Below are 12,214 nucleotides of genomic sequence, written 5' to 3'. Positions count from 1 at the left end.
GCCGCCAAATAATCCTCGTGCTCCACGCCTGCTACTCCTTCCTCATGCACATGAAATAAGACTTCATTTTGTGCTGGATTTTCATGATTTCGATCATTTTGACCTCCGTTTTCTTCAGGCACCTACACAGGCATATCAATAGGAGAAGAACTAACCGGAGTATTAGCACATTGGTCAGCACAATTGTTATCGGCCCCTTGATCAAAATCCGGAAGAAGAAGAATTTCTTTACAGAGAAGAGCACCGGCATTTCGATGAAGTGACTTGAAAGGGAAAACTGACCCATCAAAGACAACATCTCTAGATATATAGAACCTTCCAGTGGAAACATCAATACATTTAACCCCTTTGTGCATAGGACTATAGCCTAAGAAGACACACTGCTTGGAACGAAAAGCAAGTTTGTGTGTGTTGTAAGGTCTAAGATTTGGCCAACATGCACAACCAAAGATGCGAAGAGATGTGTAATCTGGATTGACACCAAAGAGTCATGTGATGGAATTCTCAAATTTTATTACTTTGCTAGGAAAAATATTGATAAGATATGTAGCAGTAAGAAACGCTTCATCCCAGAATTTGAGAGCCATAGATGCATGAGCTAGCAGTGCTAGTCCTACTTCAACAACATGATGATGTTTTCGTTCAGCAGACCTGTTTTGTTGGTGAGCATGAGGACAGGAGACATGATGCGAAATTCCAATATTTTGGAAGAATGAATTAAGTTTCCCATACTCATCACCCCAGTCTGTTTTGCATGGCAAGAATTTTAGAGTTCAGTTGGCGTTCAACAAGATTCTGAAAATTGCTAAAGATATGAAACACATCAGATCGTTTCTTTAGCAAATAAATCCAGGTAAACTTACTATAGTCATCAATGAAGCTTACATAGTATGAAAATCTACCAACTGAAGTGGGGGTTGGCCACCACACATCTTAGAAGATAAGTTGCAAGGGAGCAATAGATACACTAGTAGAGATGGGATATGGCAATTGATGACTTTTAACTTGTTGACACGCATCACAAACTGACTCAACACTAGACTCATAAGGGAGTTTATTTCTACTAAGAACATGCTGAACGATAACTGAAGATGGATGACTCAAGCGTCGATGCCACTTTGCCAACGATGGTTTGGTGACACTCCAGACTTGTTTATTTGACCATGATGAACATGATGATACGAGTGGATAGAGACCTCCTTCACACTTTCCTCTAAAGATGACTCTCCTCGTTGCCAAGTCCTTAATCACAAAAGAATAGGGATAAAAGATGATGAGAACCTTATTGTCAAGAGTGAATCTATGAACGGACATAACATTTTTCGACGCATGGGGAACATGTAGAACATTCTTTAGATGCAAGTTTTTAACGGGGTTTTTAACAATTGAGTTTCCAATATGAGTAATATCCATACCAGTTCAACTTGCCGTGTGCACTTGGTTGCCTCCGTGGTACCTTTCTCGCATCGTTAGCTTGTCGAGTTCCCCCGTGATGTGTTCGGTGGCACCAGATTCTGCATACACTTTCTGTCAATCCAGTAGGAGTTGGTGAAGAGCTTGGCCTTTTTTTCTCTTCATGATCCTCCTCATAGCGATGCCAACAGGCCCTTGCGCCCCCGACATGGTACTTGTTGTTGGAAATATGCCCTAGAGGCAATAATAAAATGGTTATTATTGTATTTCCTTGTTCATGATAATTGTCTATTGTTCATGCTATAATTGTATTAACTGGAAACCGTAATACATGTGTGAATACATAGACCACAACATGTCCCTAGTAAGCATCTAGTTGACTAGCTCGTTGATCAATAGATGGTTATGGTTTCCTGACCATGGACATTGGATGTCATTGATAACGGGATCACATCATTAGGAGAATGATGTGATGGACAAGACCCAATCCTAAGCATAGCACAAGATCGTGTAGTTCGTTTGCTAAGAGCTTTTCTAATGTCAAGTATCGTTTCCTTAGACCATGAGATTGTGCAACTCCCGGATACCGTAGGAATGCTTTGGGTGTACCAAACGTCACAACGTAACTGGGTGGCTATAAAGGTGCACTACAGGTATCTCCGAAAGTGTCTGTTGGGTTGGCACGAATTGAGACTGGGATTTGTCACTCCGTATGACGGAGAGGTATCTCTAGGCCCACTCGGTAATGCATCATCATAATGAGCTCAATATGACTAATGAGTTAGCCACGGGATCATGCGTTACGGAACGAGTAAAGAGACTTGCCGGTAACAAGATTGAATGAGGTATTGGGATACCGACGATCGAATCTCGGGCAAGTAACATACCGATAGACAAAGGGAATTGTATACGGGATTGATTGAATCCCCGACATCGTGGTTCATCCGATGAGATCATCGTGGAACATGTGAGAGCCAATATGGGTATCCAGATCCCGCTATTGGTTATTGGCCGGAGAGGTTTCTCGGTCATGTCTGCATGGTTCCCGAACCAGTAGGGTCGACACACTTAAGGTTCGGTGACACTAGAGTTGTTATGGGAAATAGTATGTGGTTACCGAAGGTTGTTCGGAGTCCCGGATGAGATCCCGGACGTGACGAGGAACTCCGGAGTGGTCCGGAGGTGAAGATTGATATATTGGACGAAGGGTATTGGAGTCCGGAATTGTTCTGGGAGTACTGGGTGACGACCAGCGTGACCGAAAGGTGTTTCGGAGGCCCCGACAAGCGTTGGGGGGCCTTATGGGCCAAGGGGAGGGGGCACACCAGCCCACTAAGGGGCTGTGCGCCCCTCCCAACCCCTCTCACGTAAAATGGAGAGGTGGGGCGCCTCCCCTAGGGCAGCCACCCCTCCCGACTTGGGGGGCAAGTTTCCTAGGGTTGGGGGCGCCCAAACCCATCTAGGGTTTCCCCTGTGGCCGCCGCCCCTCCCCTAGAGAACCCTAGGGAGCCTCCTCCATCCCCCTTCTCCCTATATATAGTGAGGGAGAGAGAGGGCAGCCGCACCCCTTGCCTGGCGCAGCCCTCTCCTCCTCCAACTCCTCCTCCTCCTCCGTAGAGCTTAGCGAAGCTCTGCCGGAGAACCACGAGCGCCATCGCCACCACGCCGTCGTGCTGCTGGAGTTCTCCCTCAACTTCTCCTCTCCCCTTGCTGGATCAAGAAGGAGGAGACGTCCCCGGGCTGTACGTGTGTTGAACGCGGAGGCGCCATCCGTTCAGCGCTAGATCGGATCTTCTGTGATTTGAATCGCCGTGAGTACGACTCCATCAACCGCGTTCTTGTAACGCTTTCGCTTAGCGATCTTTAAGGGTATGAAGATGCACTCCCTCTCTCTCGTTGCTAGCATCTCATAGATTGATCTTGGTGACACGTAGGAAAATTTTGAATTATTGCTACGTTACCCAACAGTGGCATCATGAGCTAGGTCTATGCGTAGATTCTATGCACGAGTAGAACACAAAGTAGTTGTGGGCGATGATTTGTTCAATTTGCTTACCGTTACTAGTCTTATCTTGTTTCGGCGGCATTGTGGGATGAAGCGGCCCGGACCGACCTTACATGTACTCTTACGTGAGACAGGTTCCACCGACTGACATGCACTTGATGCATAAGGTGGCTAGCGGGTGTCTGTCTCTGCCACTTTAGTCGGATCAGATTCGATGAAGAGGGTCCTTATGAAGGGTAAATAGCAATTGGCATATCACCGTTGTGGCTTTTGCGTAGGTAAGGTACGTTCTTGCTAGAAACCCATAGCAGCCACGTAAAATATGCAACAACAATTAGAGGACGTCTAACTTGTTTTTGTAGGATATCCTATGTGATGTGATATGGCCAAAAGGATGTGATGAATTATATATATGTGATGTATGAGACTGATCATGTTCTTGTAATAGGAATCACGACTTGCATGTAGATGAGTATGACAACCGGCAGGAGCCATAGGAGTTGTCTTAATTTATTGTATGACCTGCGTGTCAATGAAAAACGCCATGTAATTACTTTACTTTATTGCTAACCGTTAGCCATAGTAGTAGAAGTAATAGTTGGCGAGACAACTTCATGAAGACACGATGATGGAGATCATGATGATGGAGATCATGGTGTCATGCCGGTGACGATGGTGATCATGCCGCGCCTTGAAGATGGAGATCAAAGGCGCAAGATGATATTGGCCATATCATGTCACTTTATGATTTGCATGTGATGTTTGTCATGTTTACATCTTATTTGCTTAGAACGACAGTAGCATAAATAAGATGATCCCTCACTAAAATTTCAAGAGATGTGTTCCCCCTAACTGTGCACCGTTGCGAAGGTTCATTGTTTCGAAGTACCACGTGATGATCGGGTGTGATAGATTCTAACGTTCGCATACAACGGGTGTAAGCCAGATTTACACATGCGAAACACTTAGGTTGACTTGACGAGCCTAGCATGTACAGACATGGCCTCGGAACACAAGAGACCGAAAGGTCGAACATGAGTCGTATAGTAGATACGATCAACATGGAGATGTTCACCGTTGATGACTAGTCCGTCTCACGTGATGATCGGACACGGTCTAGTCGATTCGGATCATGTATCACTTAGATGACTAGAGGGATATCTATCTAAGTGGGAGTTCATTAAATAATCAGATGAACTTAATTATCATGAACATAGTCAAAAGGTCTTTGCAAATTATGTCATAACTTACGCTTTGGTTCTACTGTTTAAGATATGTTCCTAGAGAAAATTTAGTTGAAAGTTGATAGTAGAAATTGTGCGGACTAGGTCCGTAAACTGAGGATTATCCTCATTGCTGCGCAGAAGGCTTATGTCCTTAATGCACCGCTCGGTGTGCTAAACCTCGAGTGTTGTCTGTGGATGTTGCGAACATCTGACATACACGTTTTGATGACTACATGATAGTTCAGTGCGTAATGCTAACGGTTTAGAATTGAGGCGCCAAAGACGTTTTTGAAACGTCGCAGAACATATAAGATGTTCCAAAGACTGAAATTGGGGTTTTAGACTAGTGCCCACGTCAAGAGGTATGAGACCTCTGACAAGTTTCTTAAGCCTGCAAACTAAGGGAGAAAAGCTCAATCGTTGAGCATGTGCTCAGATTGTCTGAGTACTACAATCGCTTGAATCGAGTGGGAGTTAATCTTCCAGATGAGATAGTGATGGTTCTCCATAGTCACTGCCACCAAGCTATTAGAGCTTCGTGATGAACTATAACATATCAGGGATAGACATGATGATACTTGAGCAACTCGTGATGTTGGACACCGCGAAAGTAGAAATCAAGTAGGAGCATCAACTGTTGATGGTTAGTAAAACCACTAGTTTCAAGAAGGGCAAGGGAAAGAAGGGATACTTCATGAAACGGCAAATCAGTTGCTGCTCTAGTGAAGAAACCCAAGGTTGAACCCAAACCCGAGACTAAGTGCTTCTGTAATGAGGAGAACGGTCACTGAAGCAGAACTACCCTAGATACTTGGTAGATGAGAAGGCAGGCAAGGTCGACAGAAGTATATTGGATATACATTATATTAATGTGTACTTTACTAGTACTCCTAGTAGCACCAGGGTATTAGATACCGGTTCGGTTGCTAAGTGTTGGTAACTTGAAATAAAAGGCTACGGAATAACCGGAGACTAGCTAAAGGTGAGATGAAGATATGTGTTGGAAGTGTTTCCAAGGTTGATGTAATCAAACATCGTACGCTCCCTCTACCATCGGGATTGGTATTAAACCTAAATAATTGTTATTTGGTCTTTGCGTTGAGCATAGACATGATTGGATTATGTTTATCGCAATACAGTTATTCATTTAAGGAGAATAATGGTTACTCTGTTTATTTGAATAATACCTTCAATGGTCTTGCACCTAAAATGAATGGTTTATTGAATCTCGATCGTAGTGATACACATGTTCATGCCAAAAGATATAAAATAGTAATGATATAGTACCACATACTTGTGGCACTGCCATTTGAGTCATATTGGTATAAAACGCATGAAGAAGCTCCATGTTGATGGATATTTGGACTCACTCGTTTTTGAAAACATTGAGACATGCGAACCATGTCTATTGGTAGATATGCATGAAGAAACTCCATACAGATGGATCGTTTGGACTCACTTGATTTTGAATCACTTGGGACATGCAAATCATACCACATGGGCAAGATGACTAAAAGGCCTCGTTTCCAGTAAGATGGAACAAGAAAGCAACTTGTTGGAAGTAATACATTTTGATGTGTGCAGTCCAATGAGTGCTGAGGCACGCAGTGGATATCGTTATGTTCTTACTTCACAGATGATTTGAGTAGATGATGAGTATATTTACTTGATGAAACAGAAGTCTGAATTATTAAAAGGTTTAAGTAATTTCAAAGTGAAGTTGAAGATTGTCGTGACAAGAGGATAAAATGTCTATGATATGATCATAGAGATGAATATCTGAGTTACGAGTTTGGCACACAATTAAGACATTATGGAAATTGTTTCACAACTAATACCGCCTGGAACACCATAGTGTGATGGTGTGTCCGAACATCATAACTGCACCCTATTGGATATGGTGCATACCATGATGTGTCTTATCGAATTACCACCATCGTTTATGGGTTAGGCATTAGAGACAACCGCATTCACTTTAAATAGGGCACCACGCAATTCCGTTGAGACGACACCGTATGAACTATGGTTTAGAGAAACCTAAGCTGTCGTTTCTTAAAAGTTTGGGGCAGCGACGCTTATGTGAAAAAGTTTCAGGCTGATAAGCTCGAACCCAAAGCGGATAAATGCATCTTCATAGAATACCCAAAACAGTTGGGTATACCTCCTATTTCAGATCTGGAAGCAAAAGTGATTGTTTCTAGAAACGGGTCCTTTCTCGAGGAAAAATTTCTCTCGAAAGAATTGAGTGGGAGGATGGTGGAGACTTGATGAGGTTATTGAACCGTCACTTCAAATAGTGTGTAGCAGGGCAAAGAAGTTGCTCCTGTGGCACCTACACCAATTGAAGTGGAAGCTTATGATAGTGATCATGAAACTTCGGATCAAGTCACTACCAAACCTCGTAGGACGACAAGGATGCGTACTACTTCAGAGTGGTACGTAATCCTGTCTTGGAAGTCATGTTGCCAGACAACAATGAACCTACGAGCTATGGAGAAGCGATGGTGGGCCCAGATTCTGATGAATGGCTCGAGGCCATAAAATCCGAGAGAGGATCCATGTATAAAAACAAAGTATAGACTTTGGAAGAACTACTTGATGGTCGTAACGCTGTTGGGTGCAGATGGATTTTAAAAGGAAGACGGACAATGATGATAAGTGTCACCATTAAGAAAACTCGACTTGTCGTTAAGATGTTTTCCGACAAGTTCAAGGAGTTGACTACGATGAGATTTTCTCACTCGTAGCGGTGCTAAGAGTCTGTTGGAATTATATTAGCAGTTACTGCATTATTTATGAAGTCTTGCAGATAGGATGTCAAAAACCATTGTTTCCTCAACGATTTTCTTGAGGAAAGGTTGTATGTGATACAACCAGAAGGCTTTGTCAATCCTGAAAGATGCTAACAAGTATGCAAAGCTCCAGCAATCCTTCTAAGGACTGGAGTAAGCATCTCGGAGTTGGAATGTACGCTTTGATGAGATGATCAAAGATTTTGGGTTTTTACAAAGTTTATGAGAAACTTGTATTTCAAAGAAGTGAGTGGGAGCACTATAGAATTTTTGATGAGTATATGTTGTTAACATATTGTTGATCAGAAATGATGTAGAATTTCTGGAAAGCATACAGGGTTGTTTGAAAAGTGTTTTTCAATGAAAACCTGGATTAAGCTACTTGAACATTGAGCATCAAGATCTATAAGGATAGATCAAAAACGCTTAATAGTACTTTCAAATGAATACATACCGTAACAAGATTTTGAAGGAGTTCAAAATAGATCAGCAAAGAAGGAGTTCTTGGCTGTGTTACAAGGTGTGAGTATTGAGTAAGACTCAAAACATGACCACGGCAGAAGAGAGAGGAAGCGAAGGTTGTCCCCTATGCTTTAGACGTAGGCTCTACAGTATGTTATGCTGTGTACCGCACCTGAAGTGTGCCTTGCCATGAGTCAGTCAAGGGGTACAAGAGTGATCCAGGAATGGATCACATGACAGCGGTCGAACTTATCCTTAGTATCTAGTGGACTAAGGAATTTTCTCGATTATGGAGGTGGAAAAAGAGTTCGTCGTAAAGGGTTACGTCGATGCAAACTTTGACACTAATCCAGATGACTCTGAGTAGTAAACCGGATTCGTATAGTAGAGCAGTTATTTGGAATAGCTCCAAGTAGCGCGTGGTAGCTGCATCTACAAGATGACATAGAGATTTGTAAAGCACACACGGATCTGGAAGGTTCAGACCCGTTGACTAAAAACCTCTCTCACAAGCGAGATATGAACAAACCCCATGGGTGTTGGATTCATTACAATCACATAGTGACGTGAACTAGATTATTGACTCTAGTGCAAGTGGGAGACTGTTGGAAATATGCCCTAGAGGCAATAATAAAATGGTTATTATTGTATTTTCTTGTTCATGATAATTGTCTATTGTTCATGCTATAATTGTATTAACTGGAAACCGTAATACATGTGTGAATACATAGACCACAACATGTCCCTAGTAAGCCTCTAGTTGACTAGCTCGTTGATCAATAGATGGTTATGGTTTCCTGACCATGGACATTGGATGTCATTGATAACGGGATCACATCATTAGGAGAATGATGTGATGGACAAGACCCAATCCTAAGCATAGCACAAGATCGTGTAGTTCGTTTGCTAAGAGCTTTTCTAATGTCAAGTATCGTTTCCTTAGACCATGAGATTGTGCAACTCCCGGATACCGTAGGAATGCTTTGGGTGTACCAAACGTCACAACGTAACTGGGTGGCTATAAAGGTGACTACAGGTATCTCCGAAAGTGTCTGTTGGGTTGGCACGAATCGAGACTGGGATTTGTCACTCCGTATGACGGAGAGGTATCTCTGGGCCCACTCGGTAATGCATCATCATAATGAGCTCAATGTGACTAATGAGTTAGCCACGGAATCATGCGTTACAGAACGAGTAAAGAGACTTGCCGGTAACGAGATTGAACGAGGTATTGGGATACCGACGATCGAATCTCGGGCAAGTAACATACCGATAGACAAAGGGAATTGTATACGGGATTGATTGAATCCCCGACATCGTGGTTCATCCGATGAGATCATCGTGGAACATGTGGGAGCCAATATGGGTATCCAGATCCCGCTATTGGTTATTGGCCGGAGAGGTGTCTCGGTCATGTCTGCATGGTTCCCGAACCCGTAGGGTCTACACACTGTTCGGTGACGCTAGAGTTGTTATGGGAAATTGTATGTGGTTACCGAAGGTTGTTCGGAGTTCCGGATGAGATCCCGGACGTGACGAGGAACTCCGGAGTGGTCCGGAGGTTAAGATCGATATATTGGACAAAGGGTATTGGAGTCCGGAATTGTTCTGGGAGTACCGGGTGACGACCAGCGTGACCGAAAGGTGTTTCGGAGGCCCCGACAAGCATTGGGGAGCCTTATGGGCCAAGGGGAGGGGGCACACCAGCCCACCAAGGGGCTGTGCGCCCCTCCCAACCCCTCTCACGTAACGTGGAGAGGTGGGGGCGCCTCCCCTAGGGCAGCCACCCCTCCCGGCTTGGGGGGCAAGTTTCCCAGGGTTGGGGGCGCCCAAACCCATCTAGGGTTTCCCCTGTGGCCGCCACCCCTCCCCTAGGGAACCCTAGGGCGCCTCCTCCACCCCCTTCCCCCTATATATAGTGAGGGAGAGAGAGGGCAGCCGCACCCCTTGCCTGGCGCAGCCCTCTCCTCCTCCTCCTCCTCCTCCGTAGTGCTTAGCGAAGCTCTGCCAGAGAATCATGAGCTCCATCGCCACCACGCCGTCGTGCTGCTGGAGTTCTCCCTCAACTTCTCCTCTCCCCTTGCTGGATCAAGAAGGAGGAGACGTCCCCGGGCTGTACGTGTGTTGAACGCGGAGGCGCCGTCCGTTCGGCGCTAGATCGGATCTTCCGCGATTTGAATCGCCGCGAGTACGACTCCATCAACCGCGTTCTTGTAACGCTTCTGCTTAGCTATCTTCAAGGGTATGAAGATACACTCCCTCTCTCTCGTTGCTAGCATCTCATAGATTGATTTTGGTGACACGTAGGAAAATTTTGAATTATTGCTACGTTACCCAACACTTGTAACATATTTGGCACTCGGGATAGTCTCCCTCATGCTGTTGTTGCTGCTGTTGTGGTGGTTGTCGCTGACGTTGCTGATAGCCACCACCACCATTGGCCCGAGCAGGAGAGGAAGAGGTGCGATCGCCACGACCATGCCCCCTATTCCCTCGCCCACAACCTCCTCTGTTGTTGCAAGCTTTCCCACGCCCTCTGTAGACAGCGTTGGCAGAAGAGCGAAAGCCAGTTGGCCCATCGCCTAGCATCTCCATCCTTTGATCAAACGAGGAGATCTGTGAGAATAGTTCATCAACAGTAATGGAATTTTTATGGCGCCGATTGCAGCAACAACGGATCATAGTCCCTATCAAGGTCGGCGAGGATGTAGTCCACCATCTCCGGATCGGTCACCGGACGGCCAGCCGCGGCTAGCTCGTCTCCAAGGCTCTTCATCTGGGCGATGAAGCTATTGCTGGACATGTTGCCCTTTTTGTGTTGGAGATGGCGATTCTCAGATTCGTAATCCGAGACTGGGACTACGAGGCGAACAATGTTGTTAGAACAGTCCAGAGATCAAAGGTGCTTTCCTTACCAATGACCTGCGCGAGGATCTCCTGAGACAGAGAGTTCAGCAGGTAGCTCAAAACCTGCTGATCTTTTGATAGCCACGGACCGTACAGAGGATTCGGTCCTGTCGCCATCGTCTTGTCCGCCTGCGCAACTTCCACCGTCTTCGATGGGGCAGCGTCGCTGCCATCCAGCAGGCCAGTCACCTGCGCTCCTCGCAGGGCTGGCATGACTTGCGCTTTCCAGAGGAGGTAGTTCCCCCTCGTGAGCTTCTCAGTTGGTGGTGCGCCCAGGTTGAGCGATGGAGCGGTCGAGGAAGAAGCCATGTCAATCTCTACTGAACCTTTTCTGTTTTCTGTGTCACTAGATAATGGAAAAGAGGACGGCTCTGTATACCATATAAGATATGGAAGCGTTCCTACTCCCTCGTAAGGGAGCCACGGGTATTTATTGATCGATACAGGAAACGCCCCTACCATGGCATACAAGTCGAACGAACAGATCACAAGGATTCAGTTCGTGTTACAGAAGGAATAGGAGATAGAGTTGTATACGGGAAGGAGATAGAGATAGACTAGTTTAAGAGAAATATCTATTTGTCTAACAGGAACGACTTCACGTCCATATAATTTGCCCTTGTTTTTCTTCCATCTTGGTTGTGCTTTAATCGGTGGTGTCGAGGAGCAGGTGGCTTGGTCTTCTTGCCGATCTTTGGATCCGGTGAGACTTATGTCTAGTGGTCGACGCTCGACACTCTTCCAAAATGATGTTGACATCAGCTGCTGTAGTTGTGGTTGGTGTTTTGCATTAGGATGCATGGATGGCGGCAAGCGGCAACATTCCTCTTGTTGGACCATGTTCGATGAAGGTGATGGCGCTGTGATCTAGTAGATACAAAAAAACATGGCCGACGTATCACAAAGCTTCGATCTCATTGCTTGCGGTGGTCCTGTTCATCGGCTTGAAAAGTATCCTTGTATGTGAAGGCGCTCCCTCGGATCTGGATATGATGGTTGTTCTCCTTTTTCTCTAGCGTTGCCTTCACGATGCCGGAGGACAATGGTGGGCAAAGATTCACCGACGCACGAGGTTCTCCACTCGTGAACGATGCCGGAGAATGATGGTGGACATAGATTTATCGACACACAAGGTTCTCCACTCGTGAAATTATAATTTACTAGTTGCATCTTTGTTGCAAAAATGTAAGACACCTGTGGATCGCATATGTACTCTATGTAAATTGTTTGTCTAATGAAATATATGTGATTACAAAAAAAAAACAATATGTGGTTATTTAAAAAAAAGTGTGGACGCGTAACAAGAATTCTTCCGGTACCTCACTTGTTGTGTTTGTGCCGCCGTGTTAAACACGTTGCCGTGTCCATCTCTGCTTCGACAGCCCAGGTTGCTAAATCGACGATCATTT

Source organism: Aegilops tauschii, chromosome 6, assembly GCF_002575655.3.
Source record: "Aegilops tauschii subsp. strangulata cultivar AL8/78 chromosome 6, Aet v6.0, whole genome shotgun sequence".
In the NCBI taxonomy this organism is placed as follows: Eukaryota; Viridiplantae; Streptophyta; class Magnoliopsida; order Poales; family Poaceae; genus Aegilops; species Aegilops tauschii.
The sequence above is the reverse complement of the archived record's forward strand: the minus strand, read 5'-3'. Positions refer to the sequence as shown.